Raw genomic sequence first — 14,049 nt, 5'->3', positions numbered from 1 at the left:
TGTGCAGGCGAGCAGACCCACATGTCCTTGTTACAACTGTACCGCCTCCAGGCTTCCAGCACTTTGTGAGGCTCTTCATCAGTCTGATGACAAAGAGACTCTGGAAGAGGCAACTTCATTCAAACAATGTGGAAAGTATGCTTCTGGACCTGTTTTAAAGAGGTAGTTCACCAAAAAATAAAACTACTGACATGACATCTGGTATTATGTCATTCATGAGGGAAGTAATAAGATCCTGTTTGTAAATAATTTGTTCTTTAGAGTCATTTTCAATCAGTCAGTTTAACCATTTCACAAATCAATTGTTTTTTGAATTCACTAGAGTTTTAACTCATAAGTAATACATTATTAAAAATGTCTCCTTCAGTGTTTTATAGAAATTAAAATGTTAGGTTTGGAACAACATGAGAGTGCATAAATGATAACAGGATTTCAGTTTTCAAGTAAAATATTGCATGTGAAGCAGAAATGTTGGCACATCTGTCTATTATCTTGACCAACTTGACTTTGAGAACCATTTATTAGATGCATTTTACATTTGTGCTCATAGTTGTGTAAACATGAAACAAACAGAATTTCCACAGCATGAAAGAATGCCATCTTGCTTTGAAAATGAAAGATGATTGAAGCACTGGGAGACTTGCTTGCTTGCTTTTATCTCTGGCATGCCCTTGGGACTGTTTTTTTCCCCATGTTTGTTAATATCACCTCATAAATGAACAGCACTTACCCCATTACTGGGCCCCTGGGTAGAAACACGACCTGCCCTGCAGTCAGATCTTTAATGTTTTCTGTTTCCAGATAAGGACAGTTCCTGTATTTTGTGTAGTTTTTTTATTTAAAATTCTAAATCTAAAAAGCTCTAGAATAACTGGTTTAACTGAAAATATCAGTTAATTTCAGAAGTGTAATTTCCAGAATAAGAAAAGTCATGAAAGTTTTTCTAGGGTAGTTATTTTCTTGAGCTAAAAATTACTGTGTAAGCACACAGTCTGCACCGTTCCAAAAATCAGTGGTGCACCAAGTTTAATAGCTAGAACACGCTGACCTTTGTGGGGGTAGATGAAATTTCTCTTAGTAAAAAGACTGCCAAATCTTTTACTCTCCTGTCTGCCAGCACTTTTAATTGTGGAGTATTTATGATTTAAAGGGATAGTTCACCCAAAAATGGAAAACCTGTCATTGATTACTCACCTTCATGTCGATCCAAACCCATAAGACCTTTGTTTATTTTTGAAACACAAATCAAGATATTTTCAATGAAATCCAAGAGCTTTCTGACCCTGCATACACAACAACACAGCTACCACGTTCAAGGTCCAGAAATGTGGTAAGGACATCGTTAAAATGGTCCATGTGACATCAGTGGTTGAATCGCAAAAATACATACTTACGTCGTAATTATGAGATAAGTCGAAATTATGACTTTAAAACTGATAATTATGAGATAAAAAAGTCAAAATGATGACATACTTTAGTCAAAATTATGAGATAAGTCAAAATTATGACTTACCAAGTCGAAATGATGCCTTTAAAAGTCATAATTATGAGATAAAAAGTCAAAATGATGACTTTAAAAGTCATAATTATGTCGAAATTTGAAAGTCATAATTGTGAGATAAAGTCAAAATTATGTCAGAAGTCATAATTATGTCATGGCTTAAGTATGTCACAATTTCGACTTTTAAAGTCTTAATTTGGTATGTCATAATATTCAACGTTTTACGTCATAAGTTTGACTATTTATCTCATCATTTCGACTTTGTCATAATTCTGACTTTTTAGGTCATAATTTCAACTTTTTATCTTGTAATTATGACTTTCAAAGTCAAAATTCTGACATAACCAAGTTGAACTTATGACTTAAGAAGTCGAGTTTATGACATAATTAAGTCATGTGTTTAAGTATGTCATAATTTTGACTTTTAAAGTCATAATTTGGGTATGACATAATTTCGACTTTGTCATAATTCCGACTTTTTAAGTCATAATTATAGTCATAATTTCTCATAATTATAATTAAGACATAATTTCGACTTTTTATCTCATAATTATGACTTTTAGTCATAATTTCGAGTTTTATCTTGTAATTACGACTTTTAAAGTCATAATTTTGGCTTTTTATCTCAAAATTATGACTTATGTATGTCGAATTTTGAATTTTTAAGGCAATGGAAATGGGCTTCCATAGTAAGGTTAGGCAAAAGGAGAAAATACATTTTTGTATAAAGACGCTATTATTGTTTTCTTTAAACAAAAAACTTATTCTCGTAGCTTCCTTAAATTAAGGTTGAACCACTGATTACTGACTATTTTATATACTACTTTTCTAGGCCTTGAATGTGGTAGTTGCATTGCTGTCAATGCAGGGTCATAAAATTCTTGGATTTCATTAAAAATATCTTAAATATCATAAAACGCCAGGAAAGCAGCATTGCAATGTAGGGATATCCAGCCTTCAGATACTGGAGAAGGAGTTGTGTTTTGTGCCTACAACTAACTTTCTTACCATTAACAATACAATAATACTAAAACATTTCAGTTACCATTACTTTATCAATTTGACTTGACTTTGTTTATGTTTTTTGCCTCCAGATGTGTTTTTGACATAAATTGATGTTTGATCATTCAAATTTTGACTTTTTATTGAGTGAGCAGCTGTATCATTTCTATTGTGTAGCTCAATGGCTGGAGGACAGTTGTTCATGAAAACATTAATATTTAAAAAGATAAGATCAGAATGTTTTATCAAACCCAAATATTTTTATTGTTACTCTGCATGCTTCAAAGTAAACAAAAGAAAAAGAAAAACTCACATCCTTTTCCTGGCGTTTATCCATGAACCTATTGGAACTGCATTGTGTTGCTGCTGTTGGCTTGGATGCAGTGCTTCCATAGGGATATGATTAATCTGTATAGTCTGTAGTAATAGTCATAGAGGTTATTAAACTGTACTGAATTCTGGAAAATTCCATGGTAGACAGTGCACGAGCATATTTATGGTAATGGATAATTTAGTGTACTGTTATAATTACTAAAGTGTAAAAATACCCTCTGGGTTTAAACTATGGCCGGTTCCCAGCTGGAATAAAAAACACATTCTTGATTTCACCGCATTTAGTTGCACAAGACATGATGTAATCAAACATCCACTCCCAGAAATAGGAACGTTTTAGTATGAAAATGAATTTGGGCATTCTCCTCAAATCCTGTTCCTGAACAGGCCTGGACATTGCCAGTAAAGCGTGATAAAAAATGGATGTTAAGACTTAGACTTAGATAATGTAATTATGCATGCATCACTTGAATTGTTTGACATAAAAATGTTTTGTTGGAACACTAGCCTTTGTGGATTTCTCAAGTTTGCATGTTTACATATTAAATTTGGTCTCTTTAAGGCCTTGACGGGTGAAGACAGATAGTTTTGTTTGCCTCAAGTTAGATTCACTAACATAACTACTTAACTTTTGGCTACAGATTTGTGGAGGGACAGGAACCTAAATTGTAACCAGTCGAGTTTGCACTGAATTATCCTAAACTTGTGAAATTAGAAAAAAAAATAGGTCAACATTTGTTTTGAATTGGTAAATTAGACGCAGAAAATTTTATGCTTGCTTTGCTTCCAAGCTCTTTCTTTTTTTCAAGCACTTGAATTAAAAAAAAAAGTTTAAAATAATTGATGTACATTCAAGGACTTAATTTATGATTGGATCTGAGTTACTGCAAACAATAACACATTCTTTCAGTTCGTTTATGAGGAAATACTTCTTGACTATTTATCTTTGCGTCCAGACAAAGCAGTTTAACCTGAATTGAAAACTTGAAGTTTATGTAAAAAGACAGCAAGTACTGGTTCTTCCAGTGATTGAAATGATGCAGCTGTTGTGAATGGCATTACGCAGGCAGAGTGGACTTTGGCATAGATTTCAACATGTCTCTTATGCACATAACACTCTATCTACCATGAACAAAGCGTTCAAGCCCAAAAGCAATGTCAGAGATCTGTATGTGTATGTGAGTGTTTGAGAGAAATAGTGAACGTGTGGATTTATAAAGCTTGTTGATATTACGCAGAACAACCTTTGTTCGAATTTGGTTGGCAACTGTTGAATTCTGGCAGTGTGTACCTGTTTCCTGAGCCATTCCTCAGCAATATTTGTGCCAAGTTGCTTTCAGCTTTCAGATTGAAGGTTTCTGTTACAAGGCCATTTCTGTTTCGATGTTGATCCATGAGACAATTTTTCAATAATTGCACCTTTATGTAGACACAGATGTCATTCATACGTAATGGTAAATCAACGAAGGCATAATTTATTAGGTCAAAGCCTAACTTGAGTTTTCCATCAATTCTTACATTACATTACTGTGTTTGTGCAGATGGCAGAGCTCATATCTCAGCAACTTACGGTATAAAGTAGCTCTCAGTTCAGCTGTGGCTATGTATCAACCAAGCTTCACTTGTCTCATATTTCTTTTTTTTTCTTTTGTCATGAGTGAATGGAGTAAATGTGTTTTTCTTTCCTAAAGTAAAGGTCATACTTCATGTGGACATATAGCCTTGCTGAAATTTAATACAAAGATTTCATTAGTATTACAGTTAGCAGATCTGTTCTGTTTAGGAGTTGGGTTCAAGGTGAGAGTTTTTGCTTTGTGAGATCATTGCTTTGGCTTTACAGAAATTCCTGCAATCATTTACTCACTAGTATGTTGTTCCAACCTTTTTTACTTCCGCAAAACACAAAAGGTCACAAAAGGTCATCAGATCTGACATTTGTTTTTCAAGCATTTACAATTAAAAGAAACTGGAGATTTTCATAAAAAAAATATAATAGATGTGGTCTGGACTTCCGGTTTGGGCGAACATGTGAAAGCAGCGTTGTCTCAGGCTCCCGCAGCAGTAACTTTGAAAACGTACTTTTTTCTCAAAACCCCAACCAGCTAAGCGTGGAAGATTTAACATTGAACCCTTGAACACCCTAGAGAAATGTCAAAAGCATCAAAAGCGTCCAAAAAGGCTGAAGCAGACGCCTCTCCTACAGGTAGTAGCACAACGCTAGCTAGCATAGCTAATATGCTCGAAGACCACAGAGCTAGTATAGCAGCCGACTTCAAAGCAACATTCGCTGCCCTGGAATTGAGACTTGACAAAATGCAAACAACAATAACAGAACATGGTCAACGAATGGACTCATTGGAATCCCATGCTGAACTGCAAGACCAACGAATTCAAGCACTGGAGGAGAGGTGTGACGCATTAGCAGATCACAACGCTAAACTAACAGCGAAGACGATTGATCTTGAGAGCCGCAGCCGCAGAAATAATATTAGAATAATCGGCCTTCCAGAATCAATCGAGGGACCCAGGCCCACAAGCTTTTTTGCTGAGCTATTGGCTAAGGTACTCGGCGACCAGATCCTTCAATCTCCGCCTGAACTGGATCGAGCACATAGAACGCTTACCACTAAACCGCAACCCGGATCACGGCCCAGACCGGTTATACTCCGCCTTCATCGCTATCAAACCAAGGAGCTGATCATTCGGGAGGCTCGTAAGAGACGTGGGAAACTTCAATACCAAGGGACACCAATCCAGATTTTTGAAGACTACACACCAGAAGTCGCCAGTGAACGAGCTAAATATCGAGCGGTGATGGCCGATCTCTACAACCTCGCTCTTCGACCAGCACTTTTCTTCCCGGCTCGTTTACAGATTACTCTGGAGAGCGGAGTAAAGAAGAGATTTTCATCTCTTGAAGAAGCCACAACTTTTGTTGCCAAATATCAACAGACCTCGAGGCCCGACTAGTTTGAATGCTATTTTACTCGCGGCTAATGTGGACCATGATAATCTAGCGGGCTTTCGCCTTACAGGAGGAGCTGTTTTCGTATTGGAAAGTCTCAAGATTAAGACGGGAACCTGCTAAGCTTTTGCGCGCTGCATTTTTACAAAAACTATACACTAAGTGAGTTTTTGCATTATCTCAAAGAGCTTTAAGAATTGCTCGGACTTTGTTACCTTTTAAATGCTATTCTAGATTAGCCCTGTTTCTGGTTCAGTGGGTTTAGAAGCTAACGTTAGTGTTGTATGCTACACTCCATTTAATTTTAATTTGAGGTTAAAGTAATTAGCTTGTATTATTTTATTTCATGTTGAAAGGTTGTCAAGCTAATATAGTTTTACCCTACATTTATTTTTGTATCATTATTATTGTTATCATCTTGTATTATCATTATGATTATTCTATTATTCTGTTACCTCTGATTCAATTGTTGGTATTTAATCTAAATATTTAATCGTATTATATAACTGTTAAGGAAAACTTAAGGTTCACGTTCATTACTTTGGGGGTCCCAACTGGTTCTTTAAGCTGCAGAATCTGGGACAAATTAAGGAAAAGAGGAAAGACGACGCAGAAAGGGAAGTACGATTATTTGATTTTAGTTTTGATGAGTGGGATGGGGGAGAAGGGATGGGGAGGGAAGTTTTCAATTGACTTAGAGTATTTTGTGTTTGTTGTGTATGTGTATGTGTATTCATTTTACATTGGGCTGTTTCTGTACAGAAGATCCCACTTGCTGTTTGCTGCTTACTCCTTGAGACTGACCCGACAATCTTTTCACGGGTGCTGGTCCATGGCTAGTGTAACCAAGGGGGGTGCCGCTGGTGGACAAGCTGTGAGGATTAGCTCATTAAACACTGGTGGGCTAAACGCTGCAATCAAACGCACAAAAATTATGACTCATATCAAAAACCTAAATGTGGACATAATGTTTCTGCAGGAGACGCATTTATGCAACTCTGACCATAGAAAATTAAATAGACCTTGGATTAACCAAATTTTTCACTCACAATTTAATATAAAATCAAGAGGGACGGCTATATTAATCCGAAAAAACGTAAATTTCGCCTCAGATAAAATAATGACAGATTCGAACGGTCGCTATGTTATTGTTACTGGTAAGCTATACGAAAAGCAGGTAATCCTGGTATCCGTCTATGCTCCCAATTGGGACGACTATAATTTTGTTAGCTCATTGTTTGCTACCATTCCAAATTTAGATTCTCACCTTCTGATAATGGGAGGAGACATGAACTGTGTGTTAGATGCAACATTGGACAGATCTAGTCTAAGATCAACCTCAGTCATGAAAATGTCTCAGGCCTTTTCCACTTTTATGAGTCAATTTGGATTGGTGGACCCATGGCGATTTTCACATCCCTCTGTAAGACAATATTCTTTTTTTCTCACGTACATCGTTCATTCTCACGCATAGACTATTTTTTGATAGATAAAAAGCTCATCCCAGCGATCATCTCCACCCAGTATCTACCTATAACAGTGTCGGATCATGCCACAGTGGTCTTGGACCTTCACTTTAATATGAAGCCGAAGGGATTCAGACACTGGAGGCTAGACCCTCTCTCGCTGGCAGATGACAGCTTTTGTAAACATATTTCTGAATCGATCACTTTTTTCTGTGAAACTAATAAGAACGATGAAACCTCCCCATCCATATTGTGGGAAACTCTTAAAGCCTACATAAGGGGTAAAATTATTTCTTACACGTCACATACGAATAAATTGCGCAGAGCTCGGCAGAAGGAGCTGGAGGAAGCTATTGCAGATCTAGATAATTTACTATCGTCCGCAAATTCACCAGATTTATATAAAAAAAGAATAAGACTCCAAACTGAACTTGATCTCCTTCTTACTTTTGAAGCTGAACAGCTTCTTCTTCGTTCTCGGGGATTAGTGTACGAACATGGTGACAAAGCTGGACGCCTGTTAGCTCATCAGCTAAAGGCAAAAGCAGCATCAAATCAAATTACTCAGATAACTGATGAGTCAGGCTCAATAACCGATAACCCGGACAGAATAAATGACACTTTTAGATCATTTTTTTTCCCAACTGTATGCATCAGAATCCCTCACAGATGAAAACCAACTAAATAATTTTTTTGGAAAATTGGATTTACCTAAAGTGTCACCCGAGGATAATCTGAGACTAGACGCCGCTCTTACTCTCTCAGAAATTAAAGAAGCAATACACTCAATGAACAGTGGCAAATCCCCAGGCCCCGACGGATATCCGGTCGAGTTCTATAAAAAATTCTCTGATAAATTAGCTCCATTATTACTTGAAATGTTTAACTACTCATTTAATCGAGGCACTCTGCCGCCCACCCTTATGCAGGCTTCCATCTCTCTAATTTATAAGAAGGGTAAGGACCCACTGAGCTGCGCTTCTTATCGACCAATATCACTCCTTTCGGTAGATGTTAAAATACTCGCAAAAATTCTAGCTCGGAGATTGGAGTCTGTCATGCCCAAAATCATTTCAGAGGACCAGACGGGATTTATAGGGGGAAGACACTCATACTCTAATATAAGAAGGCTTCTCGGCGTCATCCTCTCTCCATCTTCCTCTAACATCCCAGAGGCAATAATATCTCTTGACGCCGAGAAGGCCTTCGACAGGGTGGAGTGGGACTACCTCCTCTTTTGCCTGAGACAGTTTGGTTTTAATACTAACTTAATATCATGGATCAGATTACTTTATTCATCTCCCTGCGCCTCAGTGTGCACAAATAACCAACGTTCTATTCCGTTTCCACTTTTTCGGGGAACACGACAGGGGTGCCCGTTATCCCCATTATTATTTGCGCTGGCGATTGAACCGTTGTCGGCTGCTCTAAAAATGGAGGAGGGACTTGGGGGATTGAGAGATGGGGCATAAAGCATCAAGTTTCGTTATATGCAGATGATCTGCTTCTTTATGTAAGTAACCCATTAACAAGCATTCCACGTATACTGACTTTGCTGAATGTTTTTGGTCGTCTGTCGGGATATAAGCTAAATATCTCTAAAAGTGAATACTTGCCAATAAACCAATTAGCCATAGCCATATCACCATCAACTATACCCTTTAAAATTGCCAATACAGGATTTAAATACCTTGGCATTACAGTTACACAATCCTTACGAACAATGCGAGAGCAAAATTTCACTTCATTAACAACGACGGTCAAGTCCGATTTACAGAGATGGAATTACCTTCCGTTGTCCTTAGCCGGTAGGATACAAATTATAAAAATGAATATATTACCAAGATACTTGTATGTTTTTCAATGCCTCCCCATTTTCCTCCCCAAGTCCTATTTCACAACTATAAATGATATTATCTCATCATTCATCTGGGCTGGTAAACGGCCAAGGGCAAGCCGTACAATGCTTTCTAGGCATAAATCGGCTGGGGGACTGGGTCTACCCAATCTTATTGGTTACTACTGGGCTGCCAATGTGCATAAGATAATATCTTGGTTTACTTTCCCTCAATCTAGTTGGTGCCAGAGTGAGTCAGCCTCCTGCTCCTCGTCGCTGCTAGCATTAACATGTAACATGTTGCCCTTCTCCCCAACAAGTTTCACGTCTAACCCGGTTGTAGTCGGAACTCTAAAAATTTGGACGCAAATAAGACGCCACTTCGGATGGCTCACCCCCCCTTTAGCAACTCCAATTTGTAATAACCATCTGTTCATTCCAGCAAAAACAGATTCACGTTTTTCAGTTTTAGAAAGCAAAGGGCTATGTAGTTTGGGAGACCTGTACATTGATGGCATATTTGCGAGCTTTAACCAATTAATTTCTACCTTCAACCTACATAAATCAGACTTTTTCCGATACTTCCAGTTACGGGACTTTGCGAAAACACACGCCACGTCATTTCCACGGATTCCAACACCCAGCGGGATGGACCTGGCTCTTAAGGCTAAAACTCTATCAAAGGGCCATATCTCCTTTCTTTATAATTTATTGTCCACCAACAGTGAATCTATTTTACATAAGATCAAGATGAACTGGGAGTCAGAACTTCAATTAAATCTGTCTGAAAAATTTTGGGAAGGAGCCATGGGGATTGTTAACTCGTCATCCAGCTGCGCTAGACTGTCACTAATACAATTTAAAGTCTTTCACAGATTACACTATAGTAAGGCCAAAATATCAAAGCTCTATCCAGGCAAATTTGATGATACTTGTAGCAAATGCTCGCAGGCCCCATGTAACCTTACCCACATGTTTTGGACATGCCCCAAGCTGTCTGAATTCTGGCGACTATTCTTTAAAACAATTTCAGATATATTAGGCATAAATTTAACTCCAACCCCACATATTGCTATTTTTGGCAAGCCCCCAGACGACATCCGTACCACAACAACTCAAAATAACATAATCGCCTTCTCCTCTCTTGTTGCTCGCAAGAGAATTTTGTTATTGTGGAAGTCTTCTCAACCACCATTAATCAAAGTTTGGTTACATGACATTTTAGGCCTTTTGAAATTGGAGAAAATCAAATTCTCGCTTAGGGGGTCAACTGACAGGTTTTATATTCATTGGAGACCACTACTTAATTATCTAGATGGGCTGCCAGCTCAGGAAGTCTCTTTGTAGGGTCCCACTATATGGTCACATATATACTATTCCTTCTGTCTCGGTTCGCCGGCGGCAGGTAGCCCCCCCCCCACCGATTTTGATCTGTTCACCCTAAGACACTCCAACATAACAGATAACTCGCTCTAATGTCTGAGGAGTAGGCAGCAATTGTTTGATATTTACACTGCACTGTGAATGATTAACACTAGCAACTTACATTGGTATCTTTAATTATTACTGTGCAGGTATAGGTGTATTTAAATGTATGTATGAGTACATATAAAGGTTTTTGTATGTATTTTTTGTATTTTATTATTATCATTATTATGATTATTATATATTTATTTATTTTATTTTATTTATTTTTATTTTTGTTATTTATTTATTTATTTATTTTATTTATTTATTTTATTTTTATTTTTTGTATAAGTGGATTATGGGTTTGGGGAAGGGGGATCTTGTTCAGTTAAGTTCATAAAAATGGGAGAAAAGACATTGTAGGACATTGACATTTTGTATGCACTCCATGTTTGTCTTTTGCAACTGATAAATAAAAGTTACAAAAAAAAAAAAATAATAGATGTGGTCTATTCTAACTCTTCTGATGTTATAGATCACAAACAGAGTAGTTGTTCGCACTCATGAGAATTTATTAAAGGTATAGTTCAGACAAAAATTACTCACCCTCATGTTGTTCCAAACCCATAAGACCTTTGTTCATCTTCGGGAACACAAATTAAGATTTTTTGTTGACATCCAAGAGCTTTCTGACCCTGCATAGACACAACGCAACTGACGCGTTGTGGTACTCTCATTAACATGCATCGATTAATGACACGGAAGAGCAGAAATTGTCGAGGAAATTTGTTATTTTTGTTTTCTTCGCACTAAAAAAGTATTCTCGTAGCTTCATAATTTGTATTTCTTGGCCTTTTTATTGTAATAGAATAGATCATAGCTGACAGGAAGCAAAGTGGGAGAGAAAAGAGGGCAGGATCAGGAAAAGTCATCAAGCTGGGTTTCGAACTCGGGACACCCGTAACGCAACGCCGCTGCATGTCGGCGCACTGCCCCACGGCCATCGGCGCCGACAGCTTTATAAAATTACGGTTAAACCACTGATGTCACATGGACTTTTTTTAACAATGTCCTTACTACTAGGGCTGTTTGATTCCTAAATTCTGGAAATCGAGTCTGATTCTGATTCCCGGTTCAATTTCAAGAATCGATTCCTCACTGTTGTTTTCGATTCTTGTTTTTTTTTTTTTTAACATTGGAGGAACCTAATTTCGCCATGACTGCAGGATATTAACGTTGTAGAAAGTAGTCTAATCATAATATAAAGCTTTATTTGTAAAAACTGCAATGCATTTCTGTAGCTCTGATTGATTTTAAATTGTAATTTTGTCTGCATTGTGCATTAAATTAGTCATAGCAAACAGCTCAGCAGTGGACATGCATTTATTGCAGTGTCTAAAATGTGGACAGTTCAGCTGAATGATGTTTACTTTAACCGCATGCTTTGAACAAAATTAACTAACTGTATACTGAAACACAATAACCACACTGTAAAAAACAATTTGTTGAGTCAACTTAAAATAATTTGTAACCTGGCTGCCTTAAAATTTTAAGTCAACTCAAAAAAAGTTTATTCAACTTGAAATGTTAAATTATACTAAATGACAACTTAGATATTTGAGTTGAATCAACTCGCTGGGTTACTTACCCATCTGGTAAGTTTAGCAGACACAAATAAAAAAAGTTGTTACTTAGTACAACTTAACATTTCAAGTTGACTGAACTTATTTTAGTTGACTGAACTTACAATTTTAAGGCAGCAGGGTAACAAATTATTTTAAGCTGACTCAACAAATTGTGTTTTTTATTTTTTACACTACAGAACATTAAAGTCCCCCTATAGTCAAAATTTGTATCCCTGATTTGGATCTCTGATCATCAAAATGCCATATTTAAATGTTTTTTCTTGTAAAAATAATTTTCTCATGTCTTAAAACAGCTTGAATGTAACTACCCCCTTGCCTCATTTACTATACGCAGATCTATGAATATGCTACTACAGTTTTAAGGAGAAAATATTTAGCAATGGTGTTGATTAATGGACTGGGACATGGTTTGTCTAAAGGCATATTAAAAACACCACACAGACAAATAAACAACATAAAAATCTTGATTTTCACTACAGGGGGACACTGATATAAGAGCTTGTGGTTTATTTGTCAGTAAAATGCACTCTCAGCCACTGATCTGTGCTCTCACCGCTTTCTTTCAGAATTACCACTGGGTGATAGAAAGGTTAAAACAAATAGCATTTTATTGAAGATGTAATAAGATCAAGACCCTCAGTCACATCTTGATCTATTCTGTCGTAAAAAAAAATGTGGGCAAAACAAGCCAGTTCAACAATCTGAAAGAACCTTTTTGTGGAAACGAATCAGACTTCTAATCACTTTTAGCGAGCAAGAGGAAATTTAATGCGTGCTTCTTAAATGGATGGCTGCATCCTCAAACTTAGACAAGCTTAGTACCAACTTTTCATTCAGTTTATTTTTGTGAATCGATGTTCAGTGACGTTCGATGGCATAGCAGCCAAGAAATGCAGCCTTCCGTTTGAGAGGCACCCACAGATAAGCTGTTGAACTGAAAACGCCTCTGAATGAGGGGTCGATTCCCCATGATGGGATCAATTCTAACCTTTGGAATTGACTCTCGATTCCAAAAGCCTCAGAATCTATTCTTTTTGAAATCAATTCCCAGCCATACTTACTACCTTTCTGGACCTTGAATGTGGTAGTTGCATTGCTGTCTATGTAGTGTCAAAAAGCACTCAGATTTCATCAAAAAATCTTTGGGTGACTTTTTAGTTAGATCTTTTCAATTAATAAGTTGATCTGGTTCGCTAAACCGAACCAAGTGTTTGATTCATGAGTCAGAATGACCTGGTTCTTTAGTTTTACTTGGGACTTATTAAACCAGGCTCAGCAAGAAATACCCCACTTTTCAAAGATGTATTGTCTGCTTACTCACAAAATTATCTTGTGACTCAAGATGTACAGTATATAGCCCAAAAGTCATATTTTCCCCTTATTGTGTTTGAAGCCCTTTCAATTCTTGAAAACATCAATCTCCATTTATTGTAATTGTGGGAACTGCCTTTGTTCTCCTTTGAGCTCCACTGAGAAAAGAAAGTCATACAGATTTAGAGTGATATGGAGAAGAGTAAATGATGACAGATGTATTTTCTTTGCAATAGAAAGTTTTCATATTTGATCAGCAGGAGCAACATAAGCAGATCCAGTTCACCAAGACCAAACTACTAACTTATCATATCCATTATGCTACTTGAAATGTAATCATAGAGTTCTCAGTGACTGACCTATTCCTTTGAGCTTCACTAAGTATTCAGTCATCCAGAAAGGTGCTTAATAAATCAAGGGTAAAGGGACCAGATCATCTTGACTTTCATCATCTCTTACTCCAGAGCATGTGTCTACAAGTCTAAATGGATAAACGCTGCATGGCTCAGACTCCAACAAAACTTCTTGTCTCCTAGTCAGTTTCTTTAGAGATGGAAAATATCCAAGGACAACAGCATCAA

General features: G+C 37.1%; 1 protein-coding gene across 1 annotated transcript in view; it reads left to right on the top strand.

The window, feature by feature from the left end:
• ccdc146 (coiled-coil domain containing 146) overlaps positions 1 to 14,049 on the top strand; it is a 70,253-nt gene that overhangs the window by 17,699 nt on the left and 38,505 nt on the right. Inside the window, exon 2 of the mRNA XM_051107163.1 lies at positions 8 to 162. The gene's annotated coding sequence lies outside the window, so the exon portion shown is untranslated. The remainder of the gene's footprint in view (positions 1 to 7; positions 163 to 14,049) is intronic.

The sequence above is a fragment of the Labeo rohita genome, chromosome 4 (assembly GCF_022985175.1).
Source record: "Labeo rohita strain BAU-BD-2019 chromosome 4, IGBB_LRoh.1.0, whole genome shotgun sequence".
NCBI lineage: Eukaryota > Metazoa > Chordata > Actinopteri > Cypriniformes > Cyprinidae > Labeo > Labeo rohita.
Note: the sequence above shows the minus strand (reverse complement) of the source record. Positions and strands in the feature narration are given on the sequence as shown.